This window comes from Dendrobates tinctorius, unplaced genomic scaffold (assembly GCF_039654945.1).
Source record: "Dendrobates tinctorius isolate UK_male_01 unplaced genomic scaffold, ASM3965494v1 ptg000016l, whole genome shotgun sequence".
Taxonomy (NCBI): Eukaryota; Metazoa; Chordata; class Amphibia; order Anura; family Dendrobatidae; genus Dendrobates; species Dendrobates tinctorius.
In genome coordinates, this window is record NW_027361684.1 from 56,088,613 (window position 1) to 56,101,372 (window position 12,760).

At 38.1% G+C, this 12,760-nt stretch overlaps 1 long non-coding RNA gene across 1 annotated transcript; it reads right to left on the reverse strand.

Moving 5' to 3' along the window:
• Window positions 1-5,870: 5,870 nt before the first annotated feature.
• Window positions 5,871-10,708, reverse strand: LOC141080575 (uncharacterized). Its single transcript, XR_012228970.1, has 2 exons — window positions 9,353-10,708; window positions 5,871-7,461 (listed from the first exon to the last, which is right to left on the reverse strand). It is a non-coding gene; the product is annotated as an uncharacterized lncRNA (long non-coding RNA).
• Between the last annotated feature and the right edge of the window lie 2,052 nt (window positions 10,709-12,760).

Below are 12,760 nucleotides of genomic sequence, written 5' to 3' on the forward strand. Positions count from 1 at the left end.
TCTAATATTGCATTCTTGTTTTAATATTTTTAAAAGTTACGGCAGTATAAAATGTTACCAAAATGAATATAGTGTTCCTGGATAATTTCCAATAGCTTTGTGAGTTGTACATGAAAACAATCCAATACAGCTTTAGGACAGGGGAATGTCTGGGGGGAGAGGGCCGTAGGGCATTTGCTTTGGGTGTAGCCGGCAGGGGGCATTGTTGGACCGCCTTATAATTAAGTCTTTCAGGCCTATAAAGTGAAATTGAAGCCCTGCCTGCCGTTTCTTCTGGGTCTGGGTACCAACAGTAGTGTGATGAGGTCTGCTGATCACGCTGCTGACGTCAATATCATGCGCCGCATAGGTTGTTAATGTCAGCCCAGTAAGTGCTCCAATAGAGCTGAAGAAGTTCGAGGATTTCTAGTAATAGGCAATCTTGTGAAGGGACAGTATAGAGCAGCGTTGGCGAACCTATAGTACCAGAGGGGGCACGTAGAGCCCTCCTGGTGGGCATGCGCGCCGTCTCCTCAGCACTAGTGCTGCCACCACTCTCCTCAGCCCGCTCGCATCTCCCTCATCACTAGCGCTGCGGCTACTCTCCTCTGCACGAGCGCCCTCCCATCACGCCACACGCACTCCTATCAGTCTGCGTGCGTGATGAGGAGGGTGAGGGTGGCAACGCTAGTAATCAGGGGGATGGTGCATGGGTATCTAATGAGCATCCACTACCATGGGTATCAAAAATTTTCATGGATGGCATAAGGCACTTAAATATGGCGCTGATGAGCCTCTCATACCACCCAATGAACCACCACTGGGCTGATGCTAATACTGCCTGGGGACACAGTGAGACTATACATAAGTAAAGGCTTTACCCTATATGAGAGATTTAAACAATTTCCCATTATCCTATTAGAGGACGTTTTCCTCCTGAAAACATCCGGCCATATCTGGCCATCCATGACATTTTTTGATACCCATGGGAGTGGATGCTCATTAGATGCAATTAATACAAATAAGCAATTTGGGTCAATTTACCCACTGATCATTTAACTATACCTCTTGCAGGTGTACCCCAGTCTTCACGGCTGGTTTCTACCCCAACATATTGGAGTGTGTTTACTGAGCAGTCGGTACTTGATGAAGGTCCACTCTGGGACCGAAACGTTGTTTTGTACTGCATTAAAATTTTCATAATCATCAAAAGTTGAGAGCCAAGTTTTCTCTTGATATTAAACAGTATTCAGCACTATGTGGGCACATTATACAGTATGGATCCATTACTGTATGGAAGTCAATACAGGGCCCTGTAATACTGAATGGAGCACTATGTGGGGCCAATTAAACTTTATGCAGGACTATGTGGGGCCCTGTAACGAATGGAAGCGGAGGCAGAGATGGTGAAGTTCACAATCGTTTTTTATTTTTAAAGTGGAACCTCGGGACCACGGTTTGGGCGGCTCCGAAGGGGGCGTAACTAGTGAGCCCCGGGTACCCGTAGTAAAGCCCCTCAGACAGGACCAGAATGGAATACCCGGAGGACACAGGTGCTATCTCCAGTTAGACCCCGGACATGTGGCAGCTGTCCCAGCGGGACAAAAAGGGATAACAGAAATGACAGCAGAGTTCGTAATAAGACGGGTCCTGGATCCGGGTGGATGGTGTGTAGCTGGCTCCAGTAACCTTGACTCCGTTCTCAGACTCGGATGGCTTTCGCCCAAATGATTGCAGGTATAACCAGGGTTATCAGGATTCAGATATTTCTGTGGCGACAGACAGCATAAGAAAGTGCACAAAGACTGCTACGCAGCGCAGACAGGTTAGCAACAGAACCGGATGTAGCAATGATTGATACTCGTTGCTCCGGAGCTCTCCCTATGGAGGAGAGGCCAGAAATAGCAGCCAGTGCGCTGCCATTGGATAATTGCTTATTTTGAAAAACGCACGCTGTCCCTTTAAGCCAGGGGGGCGTGCGAGCGTGCCCTAATAGCTCTGGCTGAAGACCTGCTGACAGGCCGCCAGGAGGTGGGGGAAGGGGAGAGAACTGAACGCTGAGAAGCAGGATGGAAGCAGCAGCAGACCGAGGCGCAGAGCCAGGACAGGGACCGGGTGTAACAGGCCCATTGTACTGTATGGATGACTATGTGGAGCCTTTGTACTGTATGGAGGATGTTTTGTGCCCACTGTACTGTATGAAGAGCTGTGTGGGGTTTACGGTTGAAGAATCATACTGTGATGGGGTCACCATTCTTGGTTGGGGGAATTGAGGGAGGGGGGTACACAGTAGGTCGGGTCATCATACAGTGCATCTGGAAGAATTCACTGTGGGGGTATCATACAGTGTGTGGGAGCACTTTTGTTTGTTTCATACATTATCTGTTTTATTCAAGATTTTTATCCGCTATTACATATTTAAATTAGGCCATTGGGCCATATGCTTTTTACTGCTCTTCCATAACATATTATATTATTCCACTATAATTCCAAAACTTTATCTTTTTATTTAATAAGGAAAAACTTCCTCAATTGTAGACTTTTTTTTTTACAATTATCAAGGTTGACTTTGTCAAAGCTTTTAACTTTGGTCTTATGTGTATTTAACATCCCTGGCTTAAAGGGTTATTCTCATCATGATAAAAAGTTAGAATTACAAAGAGGTTGTAAAAACAAACAACTTTGCAATTTTGTGTTAACTTTGCAATTTTACATTTAATTAAAAATCCTCTCCATTCTCAAGAAGAGACCTCCATTGCATTCGGTGGCAACTGGCAAATATCTTAGGCTTGGAGTGCATTGCTTACAAGCTCTTTGCTATAGACCAGGGGACTCAAACACGCGGCCCGCGGATGCGGCCCTTGAGGCAGGCATCTGCGGCCCACGGTGCACCACATGTCTCACTCCCTGAGGCAGGGGGAAGCCACGCATTCAGGAGCGGCGATGGCATTGGCTGTTGTGCGCACACACTGCACAGGACCTGTGATGAGGTCACAGGAGGGGGAGGAGTCAGGGGTCACATGATCAGGGGCCTCAGTGTGGGCAGGACGGACGCTGCTGTCTGCGCTGGTTGTCATGGTACTGGATGAAGGTAAGTTTATGCGTGGGGTCAGGAGGGGTTTACAGGGTGGATGGAGCTGAGCCCTGTGTGTACGAGGTGTATGGAGCGGAGCCCTGTGTGTACGAGGTGAATGGAGCAGAGCCCTGTGTGTACGAGGTGTATGGAGAGGAGCCGTGTGTGTACGAGGTGTACGGAGCCCTGTGTGTACGAGGTGTATGGAGCGGAGCCCTGTGTACACGAGGTGTACGGAGCGGAGCCCTGTGTGTACGAGGTGTATGGAGCGGAGCCCTATGTGTACGAGGTGTACAGAGCGGAGTCGCATGTGTACGAGGTGTACAGAGCGGAGCCGCATGTGTACAAGGTGTACGGAGCGGAGCCCTGTGTGTACGAGGTGTACAGAGCCCTGTGTGTATGAGGTGTGCGGAGCGGAGCCCTGTGTGTACGAGGTGTACAGAGCGGAGCCGCATGTGTACGAGGGTACGAGGTGTGCGGAGCCGCGCGTGTATTAAGTTTAAAAGGAATGCGGCCCCCCAGCTCAAATTTTTTTTTATGTGCGGCCCATTTACTCTGCCGAGTTTGAGACCCCTGCTATAGACTATATAGCGCGCTAATGTATGAGTTTTTTTCTAATCTAAAACCTCAGTATTCAGGTAAATTGTCATGTTGGCACTTTGCAATAAGTGGGTTTTGGATTGCAGTTTGGGCACTTAGTCGCTAAAAGATTCTCCATCACTGGTATACACTGGGTGCAGAATTATTAGGCAAATGAGTATTTTGATCACATCATCCTTTTTATACATGTTATCCTACTCCAAGCTGTATAGGCTTGAAATCCAACTGCCAATTATGTAAATCAGGTGACTGGCATCTCTGTAAGGAGGAGGGGTGTGGTCTAATGACATCAACACCCTATATAAGGTGTGCTTAATTATTAGGCAACTTCCTTTCCTTTGGCAAAATGAGTCCAAAGAAAGATTTAACGGACTCTGAAAAGTCAAAAATTGTGAGATGTCTTGCAGAGGGATGCAGCAGTCTTGAAATTGCCAAACTTTTGAAGCGTGATCACCGAACAATCAAGCGTTTCATGGCAAATATCCAACAGGGTTGCAAGAAGCGTGTTGATAAAAAAAGGCGCAAAATAACTGCCCATGAATTGAGGAAAATCAAGCGTGAAGCTACCAAGATGCCATATTTCAGAGCCGCAATGTTACTGGAGTATCAAAAAGCTCAAGGTGTGCCATACTCAGGGACATGGCCAAGCTAAGGAAGGCTGAAAAACGACCACTTTTCAACAAGAAACATAAGATAAAATGTCAAGACTGGGCCAAAAAATGTCTTAAGACTGTTTTTGCTAAGTTTTTATGGACTGATGAAATGAGAGCGACGCTTGATTGGCCAGATGGATGGGCTCAAGGCTGGATCAGTAAAGTGCAGAGAGCTCCACTCCGACTCAAATGCCAGCAAGGTGGAGGTGTTTTACTGGTATGGGCTGGTATCATCAAAGATGAACTTTTCGGCTTGAGGATGGAGTGAAACTCAACTCCCAGACGTACTGGCAGTTTCTGGAAGACACTTTCTTCAAGCAGTGGTACAGGAAGAATTCGGTATCGTTCAAGAAAAACATGATTTTCATGCAGGACAATGCTCCATCACATGCATCCACATACTCCACAGCATGGCTGGCCAGTAAAGGTCTAAAAGAAGAAAAAATAATGACATGGCCCCCTTGTTCACCTGATCTGAACCCCATAGACAACCTGTGGTTCCTCATAAAATGTGAGATCTACAGGGAGTGAAAACATTACACCTCTCCGAACAGTGTCTTGGAGGCTGTGGTGGCTGCTGCACGCAATGTTGATTGTAAACAGATCAAGCAACTGACAGAATCTATGGATGGAAGGCTTTTGCGTGTCATCGTAAAGAAAGCTGGTTATATTGGTCACTGATTTTTTTTGTTTTGTTTTTGAATGTCAGAAATGTTTTTCTAAATTTTGTGTTGCTCTATTGGTTTACCTGGTGAAAATAAACGAGAGATGGGTATATATTTGGTTTTTATTAAGTTGCCTAATAATTCTGCACTGTAATAGTTACCTGCACAAACAGATATCCTCCTAAGATAGCCAAATCTAAAAAAAACCCACTCCAACTTCCAAAAATATTAAGCTTTGATATCTATGAGTCTTTTGGGTTGATTGAGAACATAGTTGTTATTCAATAATAAAAAGAATCCTCTCAAATACAACTTGCCTAATAATTCTGCACACAGTGTAGAGTAAGGGGGGAGAGGAGTTTGAGGAGGCAGAATTTGAAGGAGGAAATGGGTGGGTAGACAGTATGGTGTGAAGTGGGGGAAGAATGTGTGAAGAAACAATATTTGGACCAGGGGAGATTGTGTGAGGAGACAGTATGGGGATGGAGAAATGCATGAGGATACTCTGGGGGCGTTTATAAGTAGACTGTTTAGGAATGTTGGCATGAGGAGACTGTATGGGGAGTGGAGGGGGTATGTGTGAGGAGACAGTATGGGGGTATAGGGACCACAATTTGTGCACAAACAAGGGGGGTGTGGCCTAGTACAGCACATGAGAGGATGAGAGTGGAGGAGCTCCTTCATAGCAACTAGCTAATCCCTTGTAGAGGACCCAAAGATTGCTCTTAAAAGTAACGCACTACATTCCGGATACATTGAAGCACACAGAGATTCCTTTACCTGGCAACAGAATGACTTGGGAAAAGAAAAATGCACCGGGAGAAGTGGGCCTGCAAACCCAAGATAGTCAGTCAATGAGCCTGTAAAATAATGCTTATCCTTGTAAATACTCAGGACTAGTTACCAGATAAAAATGTAGTGGTTTATTTGGATTCTTCCATCAAAGAAAAGATTATTACAGAAAAATATAAAAATAGATGAAAGAGAAATTGTCCATTAGTTCATTGCAAAAGCTTGTCACCTTCTTTCTCTGAGATCCCACATGGCAAATGGCCTCTGTCTCTCTTAGCCTTCTTCGTAGTAAAGTTACATACCAGTTGTTCAGTTATGTCCGAGCAGAGATGTCTGTGTCTCATGATGGTGAGGGAAGGAACGAGCGACCTCTACAGTTAGCCATGAATTATATACGTCTCTTAAAACATGTGATCTCGGTATATATGGAGTTTGACATTTACCATGAGCCAAGCTTACAAAAATATGTAGTGGAGCTGACATTTACCACTTGCTAAAATAGAACATGCAGTGTCAGTGGAAGGCAATGTCCCGTACAGAACTCAGTGTGATAAGAATACAACTCCATAACTAATATATATAAATCCATAACTAATATAAATCCATAACTAATAATATTTAACAATTCCCCCTTTTGAGGGAGACAGACATTAATTGGAACCCTCAAAATATAATGAGATCTTTTTTCTTCTTTTTTGACAAAATAATTTAATATCAATAATAATAATATCAGATTACCGTTATAAGTACTCAATGACATAATTGATGTGAATTCATGTTATGGTAAGCCGTGAACAATATTCATATAAAATATGTATAATTATACTTCCCTAAGTCTAAATTGAAGCATCTCAGGTCCAGTCATCATCATCTGATGTCATCTGGTCTTCATTTTGATGTCTTCTTCTTGATTCTTTTAAAAACACAGTTTTTCTATAGCATATAGATGTTGTAGAAATCGTGTTGTGTATCAAATCAAAGTCCATAAATTTAAATGTTGATACGAAAACAAAGTCTATGCAGCTTTAATATCTGTGAGCAATGTCCAATGATAAAGATTTTTATTTTATTAGATATCCAACAATATTGTATATATATATGTATTTAAAATTAATGATAAGGGGAGGCCAATGCCAAAATAAAGGCACAGCCTGGGGACAGAAAGTAAGAGTAAGAGAACATGTAATTGGAATCAATGGAGCAAAAACTGAGAGTGACATTTCTGCCTTGAGACATTTTAAACAATTCCACAATTGTGATTCAAGCAAGTTTCGGGTAAGAGGAATAGATACAATTCCGGTTTCTATACGTGGTGGCCAAATTAGTCAGAAATTAGCACAAATGGAAACAAGATGGATATGGACTCTTAAAACCACATCTCCTTCAGGTTTAAATGAGAATATCAGTTATGTCCCCTTCTTATGACCACCTAGTCATCCAGCTTTTTATATTTTTATTGTTTTTATATATATATTATATTCTTTATTTTACATCATTAATTATTGTTATTTATTGGGTATATTATTTGATTATTTATTCACATGGTTTTATTATTGTGTACTGATTTATAATGCTTATACATATTTTTATTTTTTAGTTCCTAATTTTATCAGCAATTACGGTACCTTGTGCTGTTCATCTATTGTGGGGAGTCTTGGAGTTGACTGATGCCGATGTCATTATTTTTCTGCTGATATACCTATATAAGAAAAAGGAAAAGAAAAATGAAAAAGGACAAAGAATAAATACCTATTGCATCAACTTATATATGAACTTGACTAAATATGCATTTAGTATTTTTCCACAAATATTTATTTGTTTTATAAATATTTCATTATTATTTTTTCAAATATATCATTAATTTATATATGAATTTGATTAAATATGCATTTGGTACTTCATTATAAATATTTATTTGTTTTATAAATATTTCATCATTATTTTTTCAAATATGTATTTTCATGAAAGATGAGTATATAATTGCATATTATCAATCATTAATTATCATTTATTATTATTTCATTATTTTTGTATTTATTTTTATTTTTACCCGTTATCATCATTATTTATTAAGTATTTTTATATTTATTATTTTTATTTTATTATTCATCACTCTTATATTTATTATTATTTTTATTCATTCATACCCTATATTTATTTATTACTACTCATCATTATTCTGTTTATAATTATATATGGCCACTTTTCTATTCATATATTGGTGCTTGATATATGTTATATATTATATGTTAGCATTATATTCGTATTAGTTCTTATTTATCTTAGTTCTTTTTATATCAAATAGGACCTTCGTACCATGTGATCTCTTTATGTTATGTGTGCTCAGGACCTATGTGTCATGTGTCCAATCTATCCAATCACAGAGCGCCTTGTATTTCTACGTACGTGTTATATGTAGTCCAATGACAGCGGTCAGTGTTGTACGCGCGCTAGCATCGGGTTCCGGGAGTCCCGCCCGCCGTGCCTGCGTCCCTGTTCGCCGCATCATTGCATTGCGACGATCGGGGATACACGTGGGCCGACGGCGTGGGGCTGCCTGGTTACCGTCGATGCTTGCGTGCGTCATCACACACTTCCTCCGCTCTCATTGGTTATTCTGCCCTATTTAAACTTCTTCCTGTCTGGATGTTGCCACCCCCTGACGAAGGTACGCCGAAACGCGCGTCGGGGCTGGCACATCCTGGGGACAGAGGTAGCTGAAAGGTATTCACACTGTCCACAATTTTTGTGAATTTTTATAAGCTATAAGCGCTGATTTATTATACTATTGCGGCACATTGCACTTTAATTGTGGCAGCTCATTTATTATAAATTATTTCAGCACTCTGTTTGTGCTCTCACATATATGAAAAAAACTCTTTTTTTTGCACACGTTTTCTGTTTACATCACTGTGGCACATTGCACTTTATTGTGTGGTAATACACATATAGCTAATTATTTTAATATTTTTGTTTTTTATATATATATTTTTTACACAGTTTTTTCTTGCTTGCACGTATTATATGTTTCATAGAATCATAGAATCGTAGAGTTGGAAATGACCTCCTGGGCCATCTGGTCCAACCCCCTGCTCAAAGCAGGATTCGCTAAATCATCCCAGTCAGATGTCTGTCCAGCCTCTGTTTGCACATAAATATATTATACTAGCACCAGCATTTTCTATATATGCTTTTATATATATATATTATATTCGTATATTTTTTGCTTTTACTTTATATTGTGTGATATTATTGTAGGTGCTTTTAATTGAGTGATTATTGCTGTCCCCAGGCTGTGCCTTTATTTTGGCATTGGCCTCCCCTTATCATTAATTTTAAATACATATATATATATATACACAATATTGTTGGATATCTAATAAAATAAAAATCTTTATCATTGGACATTGCTCTCGGCTTCTTCGTTTGTTTTATCTTATTTGCCCGAGTTGTCTTTTTATAATTTATTCCATGGTGCATAATTTCGATTATTAGGTGATTTTATATTGCACTTTTCCTTGAGTCATTCTATCTTAGCTTTAATATCTGTGCAGTGTCACCTTTAAAAACCTGGGCTTACATTGGCTCACCTTGGATATTCTGGAATCCTCCATCGGTACTGGTCTTTGAACAGGTGTGACGTCTTTGGTCAACAAAGCAAGGGTTAAAATGACTCTTCCTTGCTAAACATAGCACCATAACCAGTCCTTGTCCTAATGCACAGGACATATGTCAGGGTTGTAGCTTCCTGACAATTACCTTATTGTTCACCAGCCTTCATCAAAGCTTTACATGTGATTGGAAACCTCTGGAACTTGATAAGAACGTGATAACACCGTTCACATCAGCATCATAGGATCATCGTCCTCTGGTTGTCAGGTTAGACACTTTAATTGTGACTGTCAGTGGTGGATACTGCACTTGTAGCTGTCAGTGGTGGATACTGCACTTGTAAGTAACAGTCTATTACTCAGAAATCATAGCTTTGTTACCTTCTGGGACTTCTGGATAACGGCATTCTTCTTCTTGCAACTGATAAGAATCAATAAAGTTTAGAAATATAAAAAGTCTTTATTAACGTAATTCCAGTATCTTGCTTGAAGTCTTCATTCCCTATTCTATACCAAATCTGGTAATTTTCCTATCCTATAATATCACAGCGTACCATAGCAATCAGTAATATTATCAGAATTTGTACCGTATATGGATTTTAATGATTGAAATAATAACCCAATAATAAGTGATAATACATTATTATCCATATTTTTTCATGTGATAGAACTTTTTTTTATGTCATAGGTGTAATTACCTTTTTCAACCCATAGGTGTCACTGTGTTTTATGTAACCAGTGTTGTCATCTTTATTAATAAGGAATATATTTATTATACTAATAATATGTAGGAATGTATAGCCATGAACCAAAATAAGAATATATGAGTGAGCGAATGAATAAAAGAATTGTTGCATATAACTCAGAAGTGAAACAATTTTCTTTGTAATAGAACCATATCATTGCTATATTTAATGAAGCAATATTCTCAGTAGATATTACTTTACTAAATATTGATGAAAGAAAAAATAAAAATTTAAGAATTATAATAAAAATAGATTAAAAAATTGAAAATTAAAAATAAGAATAAAAATAAGAATAAGGCCTTTATGTTGATGCAGAGTAGTTATGTCTTCAGTAACATATACCCTTAATATTTCCATGATCTGGATTATTTCATAATTGTCATAAACTTGTGTTACCAAAATATTCAAATTATGCAACTTTGCATATAATATTCCTCTTAGTGTAAAGAAATGACTCTTTATATACTTGTTATTATACCCAATACTTATACCATTGTACCTTATTAATATTTCTTTTTTATTAAAATGTGTGAAGAAGAGGTATTAATCAAATGTGATGATGTAGTCAGGATCAAAAACATATTTTCCCCCTTAATACCAAAAAATATTGTTTTATGAAATAATTCATTTATCAAAACCAAAATTAAAATAATTAATTTATAAATTGTGTGAATTTATACTTGCCTATACCATTATTTGTCTGAAGATGTGTTGTGACCATTAAAATTAATTTGAATATCATAAAATTATCCTTTGGAAAAATTAATTTAAATGTAGATTTTCTTCATAAACCATTTTGATGTGCGATTGCACTTATCCACAATTAACTAAGTCAAGAAATAATAATTACTATAGAAATACAGAAATATATGTTGTATAGATAATATTTCATTATATATCCTAATATTCTAATAATTTAACTGATCTGCATATTTCTTCTAAAGATAAGGTTTTGGGTTTTTTTTTTCCTTTCTCTCTTGCATTCAAAATCCTGAGGCCTCACATACAAACGTATCACATTACTCACTCAGCAGCTGCTCATACACTCAGTCACTGTCACTGTCATTCAGACTGTGTAATATTTAAGTTTAAACCAAATACCTCACATACGAAGGTGTGATGAATACATGTATTTTAACCCTAATTATCAATGCATTGTAAACTATTTAAATTTAGTCTTAATATTTCTTTGAATATTCCCCAAATACACATGACAAATATATGTTGTATAGCTATACTTGACATCTAGGCCTGGAAAAAAAATTCCATTGGTTTGCAAAAGTTGAGACCCCCTAAAAAATTATTTTCCTAAAGAACAGGGACATGGTATACTGGTTTACCTATTATTAGAACAAGGTTCAAATTTCACATTCTGTGGTTGTCATGTCAAGCCAGCAGTAAAGGCACTCACACAGAACACATTTTAAAATGCAGTTAGTTATTTTCTTTTTAAGGTGTTAAATTTATAAAATCATGCAATTGTTGCAACTTCCTGTGTAAATAAAGGCATAAATCCTTGTAAGAGAATTTTTCCGATTAAGTCCTGCTTTGAAATAAAAATTCTAAGGAAAAATAAAAGATAAGGTTAATATCATATTCATAATTCTAAATATTACTGAAGTAGATTACTTCTACAAACACTATATACTGTATGACTATGTATCTATCCACAAACCATAGAACTACAGGATTATACTCTATAAAATAATTACATATAACTAATACATTGTATAACACTTTTAACACAACATATAATTACTTTTTTAGCCAATTCCTACACCCACTCTTTCCCTGTAAAAGATGTCTTTAAATATTCTTGCTACTTTGAAGTTAACAGATTTTCTGAGCTGCTCAGATGAACCCTTCAGCTCAAAGTCAGTGATGTCACTCACCACCTGCTTCTGTCTGTCAAATTCGGCCATCTTTTTTACAGAAAGAAGAAGATCAGAACTTTGAATTTTCCTTAATTCAATCTGTGTTTTTTCGGTGGTCCTTTGCATCATTCCATAAGGCTTAAAACAAACATGTGATTTTCTTCATTCTTCATAGATTTGATTTTGGGGAAAACTCATTTTAGAAGGCTTTGCTAATACCGGCTTCTGATAAGATTTTACTCTGCCTGTCTTCACAAAATTAGCACAATTTACTTTCCTTTCATGATTCTCGTGTTTTCTGGCAAAATCAAGGGATTGCACACATTCAAATAAAGAATCTTTTTGTGACGCAATAACACGAGATGTAGGATTTAAAAACCAAAATTTGCTTACAAAACTCCTTATGAGGGACGGTGTTTTGACATTCTCACTCAGCATTTTGTACAGACGTTCATATATGGACATAAACGTAAAAGTACATTCCTTCCGACCAATCCTTAATTTTTGAAGAATATCAATATCTGTATGATTTTCATTTGAACAAAAAATGAGAATTTGTAATCTATCCTTATCAGATAAATTATCATGTTTTTCACCAGATAACTTTAAAGTCAATCTCCTAGCAAAGTTTACAGGGATCCACATTTTGAACAACTGATTCTTCTCCTCGTTAGATAAATCAAATTTGTCAACACAACTTTCAAAAACCTCAGCGTTTCTACAAACATGTATTTTGTTATATGCAGGAATGATTTTGCATATTTTTA